Source organism: Triticum aestivum, chromosome 4B (assembly GCF_018294505.1).
Source record: "Triticum aestivum cultivar Chinese Spring chromosome 4B, IWGSC CS RefSeq v2.1, whole genome shotgun sequence".
In the NCBI taxonomy this organism is placed as follows: domain Eukaryota; kingdom Viridiplantae; phylum Streptophyta; class Magnoliopsida; order Poales; family Poaceae; genus Triticum; species Triticum aestivum.
The window spans coordinates 562,398,971-562,404,970 of NC_057804.1; positions in this window are offsets into that span (position 1 = coordinate 562,398,971).

Consider the following 6,000-nt stretch of genomic DNA (forward strand, 5'->3'; position numbering starts at 1 on the left):
CTTGTATTCAAACCAACTTCATTTAATCTGTTGCTAGTTGCATTAGCTCAAACCACATCATATTGCCATGTCATGAGCATGCATCATATTGTTGCATTGCATTGATTGTGTTCTTTCTCTGTTGCCGGTGTTTGTCCCCTCTCAGTAGACGTGTTCCAATGATGAGCTCGATGACACCGATGAAGAGCTATACTATCTTCAGAAGTGCCAGGCAAGCAAAACCCCCTTGTTCATTCTGATAAAATCCCACTCTCTCGCTCCTGCTCTCTTTTACTGAATTAGGACAACAAAGATTCATCTGTTACTTGCTGCGGTAGCTGAACCCCTTTATCCTCTGCATGACCTGTCATTGCCACAGTAAATAGATGAAACCCACTAGCATGAGTAGGAGTTGTTTGAGCCCTGATGTGCCTACTCATTCATGCTTATTTGTCATGCCTGCTACTGCTTAGAGTTGAGTCAGGTCTGATTCATCGGGATGAATCGGAGGTGTGTGAACATGTCCTACTGTGTGTGAGCTAAGTGTGTGAACACGATTTGGTAAAGGTAGCGGTGAGAGGCCATGTAGGAGTACATGGTGGGTTGTCTTATTGTAGCCGTCCTCAGGAACTGAGTTCTGTGTTTGTGATCCATGAAGAGCTACTACCACACATTGGGATCCTTAATTGACTCTCTCGACTTATTAATCAACATGATCTCTGTCCAGGAGTTGCAACTAGTTTCTGGTGTTTGTATGTAGTGTTAGTAGTCTACCAAGTGGTACCCGGTACAGGTGGGCTTGGGACAGACTAGGCACAGTGGCCCGGTGTACCAAGTGGCACCCGGATGGTGGGCTTGGGAACCCTGCACACATCGTTTGGGGCCGTGAGCGACACCCCGGCCGGATCTCCTTGCGGATGGAACCCGAATAGGCGATAAACCTGGACGAGAGACTTGTGTGGTTAGTCAGGTCGTGGCCGACACCCTCGCTGGGCTTCCGCTTGAAGGTTGCCGAGTACATGTCGTGTAAACGGCGGTAAGTGGTGAGAGCGTGTGTGAAGAAGTACACCCCTGCAGGGTTAATATGATCTATTCGAATAGCCGTGTCCGCGGTAAAGGACTTCTGGGTTGGCTGTACAGTTCATAGACAAGTGAAAGTGGATACTCTAAAATACGCAAGATAAGCGTGAGTGCTATGGATGGCGTTCTCGTAGGGAGACGGGAGCGGATCCATAGTGGTGTATTGATATGGTGAATATGTGGACTCGTGTGCGCCACCTCAAAAGAGTTACTTGCAGTCGTAGTTCAGGATAGCCACCGAGTCAAAGCTGGCTTGCTGCAGTTAAACCCCACCACCCCTTGTTGATAATGATGCATATGTAGTTAGATTTGATGTAAGTCTTGCTGGGTACATTTGTACTCACGTTGCTTAATTTATGTTTTTGCAGAGAGACTTCAGTCTCGCTAGTAGTACCGCGTGGACTTCGACGTTTAGCTTGTTACCTCAGCTACAATCTTGTGCCCTCGGCAGGATCTGGTAGATAGTCAGGCTTCTCAGCCTTTTTCATTTGTAGATGTCTGTACTCAGACATGTTAAGCTTCCGCATGTGCTTTGACTTGTATGCTCTGATTGTTGGGTCATGAGACCCATGTTTGTAATATCTCGCTCCTTGGAGCCTATTGAATAAAATACTTGAGTTGTAGGGTCATGTTGTGATGCCATGTTGTATTTGCACATATCGAGCATATTGTGTGTATGTTATTGAAATGCTTGGTATGTGTGGGATCTGACTATCTAGTTGTTTATCCTTAGTAGCCTCTCTTACCGGGAAATGTCTCCTAGTGTTTCCACTGAGCCATGGTAGCTTGCTACTGCTCCGGAACACTTAGGCTGGCCGGCATGTGTCCTTCTTTGTTCCTGTGTCTGTCCCCTCGGGGAAATGTCACGCGATGAATTCCGGAGTCCTGTTAGCCCGCTACAGCCCGGTTCACCGGAGTCCTGCTAGCCCAGTGCTACAGCCTGGATTCACTCGCTGATGACCGACACGTTCGTTGTTGGGTCATGTATGCCTGTCCCTGTAAGTTAGTGCCACTTTGGGTTCACGACTAGCCATGTCAGCCCGGGTTCTTTGTCATATGGATGCTAGCGGCACTATCATATACGTGAGCCAAAAGGCGCAAACGGTCCCGGGCCAGGTAAGGTGGCACCCGTGGGAATACCGTGCGTGAGGCCGCAAAGTGATATGATGTGTTACATGCTAGATCGGTGTGACTTAGGATCGGGGTCCTGACACTATGTGACACCCTCGATTCAATCGTACACTAATGATACACGCAAATGTGTACGATCAAGATCAAGGACTCAGGGAAGATATCACAACACAACTCTAGACACAAATTAAAATAATACAAGCTTTATATTACAAGCCAGGGGCCTCGAGGGCTCGAATACATCAACTTGAGTACAAACGAGTCAGCGGAAGCAACAATATCTGAGTACAAACATAAGTTAAACAAGTTTGCCTTAAGAAGGCTAGCACAAAAGTCGAAACAATCGAAAAGGCAAGGCCTCCTGCCTGGGATCCTCCTAACTACTCCTGGTCGTTGACGGTCTCCACGTAGTAGTAGGCATCGACGGTGGCATCTGTCTCCTGGGCTCCGACATCTGGTTGCATCAACCGGAAAGAAAAAGAAATGGGGGGAAAGAGGGAGCAAAGCAACCGTGAGTACTCATCCAAAGTACTCGCAAGCAAGGATCTACACTACAAATGCAACATTATCAAAGGAAGGCTGTATATGTGGACTGGGCTGCAGAAATGCCAGAATAGAGAGAAGGCCAAGCCCTATTGAAGACTAGCATCTTCTAGAAACCACCTTCTTGCAGCAAACATGAGGGAGTAGAGTAGCATAAAGTAAAGCAGTAGTAGTGTTATCAACCTCGGCCAGAGATCCTTTCTCGACTCCCTGCGAGAAAGAAATCCCAGAGCCATACTATCCAGTTATCATCACCATTAAATTCTCATCACAAGTATCCAGTTCTAGTTGTATCGATCGAGATACAACTCCAAGTGTCCGTTACCGTAGGACATGCTTTCGATAGATGTTTTCTTCCCTGCAGGGGTGCACCAACTTACCCACCATGCTTGATTAACTCCGGTCGGACACACTGTCCTGGGTCATGCCTGGCCTCGACCAAACAATACGCCGCAACCCGACCTAGGCTTAATAGAGAGGTCAGCACGCCGGACTAAACCTATGCCCCCAGGGTCATGGGCCATCTCCCCGGGAACTCCTGCACGTTGCGTGGGCGGTCGGTGAGCAGACCTAGCTACCTCCTTAAAAAGGTAGGAGCTTACCAGTCCAACCCGGCGCGCGCGCTCAGTCGCTGACGTCTAATAAGCTTCGGCTGATGCATACGACGCAGAACGCCCATACTATGCCCACGTGATGGTTAGTGCTATCAGGCCAGAGGCCCCTCGGGTCAAATATCCAAATCGTAGTGGATTAGGAATGCGCGTAACAAACAGAGACTCACGAAAGATGTGACCCCGTTGCCCCGTCTCGAGGACTTGCGGCAAGGGCTAAGAATGCCCGGCCACGCCTCGTAATTATCTCACGGGCACCTTCCAGGTCAACCCGACTCCACATCACTCGCAATTATGCTCGCGCGGGTACCCCTCATGGTCGACCCGTCTTTAGTAACATGGTTCAGTGTCAAGTCATAGTAACCATAGTAACCGTGTGTCCAAACATCAAGGGGAAAACCCGAGGAATCACCCCCGGTGAATTCCAGTCGATGTAATCATCAAGGTGAACGTAAGAGGAATCACCCCCGAGGTTCACACTTGAGGGGTTGCACGACAGAGTCGTATCAGAAGTGGTTAAGGCGGAATCACCCTCGATGACCATGACCGAATAGCTACACTACAGGGTTAACATCAGAAGTGTTGTAGAGGTCTCACCCTCAGCACTCGATAGTAACCCAGCAGTGTCGAGCAACTAAGGGGAAAGTGATGTGAGGTGCCAGGGCCTGGTCTTCGATCTCGTTGATCGGGTCTTCAATGATGAAGCAGGGGCAACAGGGACAAGGTGGGGGTCACTGATGGATTACTAACCAACCTATACTAAGCAGTTTAGGATAAGCATGTAAGGTACAGCAGCAGATACAAAAGCAGGCTATGCACCAGAATAGGAGCAATCAATAACAGTAGCAAAATCTAATGCAAGCATAAGAGAATGGAATGGGCGATATTGGGATGATCAAAGGGGGGGCTTGCCTGGTTGCTCTGGCAAGGAGGGGTCATCGTCGACGTAGTCGATCATAGGGGCAACATCAGTCTCGGGGTCTACCGGAGAGAAGAGGGGGAAGAAACAGTAAATACAGAGCAAACAATGCATCACAAGGCATAACATGGCAATATGATGTGCCGGGTGTGACCTATCGTATGGCTACACGATAAAGTGAAGGGGGAATTCAACCGGGAATCTTTTCCCGGTTCCGGACCTGTGTCACACAAATGACCGGAGGGGGAATGTTCCATGTTCAGCATGCCAAGGGCATGTGACAGATGAACGGACCGCGTAATCGGATTCGTTGGATTTTTCTGAGCAACTTTCATATAGACAACATTTTCATCGGAGTTACGGTTTAATTACTATGATTTTTGCAAGTTTAAAACATATTCTGAAATTAAATAAATTATCAGAAAAGGAAAATATGACATCAGCAGAGTGTCAGCATGATATCAGCAGGTCAACAGACCTGCTGACTGGTCAAACTGACCAGTGGGTCCCACCTATCATGGACAGTGGACTAATAGTGGGTTATTTTAATTAAACGTGGTTCATTAGCAGCTGGGCCCCACATGTCAGTGACTCACTAGTTTAGTTAATTACTTTTAATTAGAAAAAAGCTTTAATTAGGTTAATTATGCGGTGGGGCCCGTGTGTCAGTGGCACCGAGTGCCCAGTCAGCATAGTTGACCACAGTCAACGTGGTCAACTGAGTCCAGGGGACCCATGGGCAGTGACCCAGAGGCGGGCCCCGCCGGTGCCAGGTCAGCACCGGTGCCGGAGCAACGCCGGCGAGGCCATCTGCGGCGGCCGAATGCTGGAGACGGCCGGAATCGCGCTACAGCGCATCATTTGAGCCATGGTCGGGCGCGTTCGAATGGTGAGGCTGGGCCACATCCAACCGGGATGGTGGCGCGGGCCGTAACGGCCGGAATCTTCGCCGGCAGCGAGTGGAGGCGGTGGTGGAGTTCGGGAGGTAGTCGGGTTTCCCGCACAGGGCCCCGTTTCCAGCATGACCGAGCTCGTTCGAATGAGAAGACGACGGCGAGGTGATCTGGGCGCGGGGGGGGGGGGGGCAGAGGTTGCTCTGGTCGGGAACGTCGACGGCGAGCGGCGAGGCGGACGCCGGACTTCGGCCGTCGTCGGGATCGGGGCTGGGGGGCGTTTGCGGGCAACCCAACCGGCTAGATGAGGCCTATGCAGTGCGGTGAGCGCGATGGATCCTGGCCCGTGACCATTTGGTCACCGGAGACTGGCCGGCGACGAGCTCGGCGGAGGCGAGCTCAGACATGTGGGGAACGGCACCTACGGGCGCGACAATAGCGGGAAGACGGAGGGGAGAGAGGCGAGGCTCACCGGGCGGCTATGTAAAGCCCTTGGAAGGTTAGTAGCAGCAGCAGGCGTCGCCGGGGTCGAAGGGGATTGCCAGAGCAGAGGTGGAAGGTGGGCGGCTCGATCCGCTGCCTGCAGTGCTCCCTGGCTTGCGCTCGTGGACGGGGACGAGGAAGTCGACAACGGCGGAGCTGATGGACAGGTCGGCGAGGCGCGGCCAGGCCGGTAGCCGCGAGGACGGGCGAGGGACGGCGGTGACCGCGTCGGCCTCCTCTCCAAAACGAAGGAGAGGGAGAGAGAGAAGGGGAAAGGGGGGAGTGGATGAGATGGGGAGAGGAACCCGAGGGGGCGCTGCGTAGGCGTCCTTATCCCCTCATCGGCGTGGCCGGCGAGGTG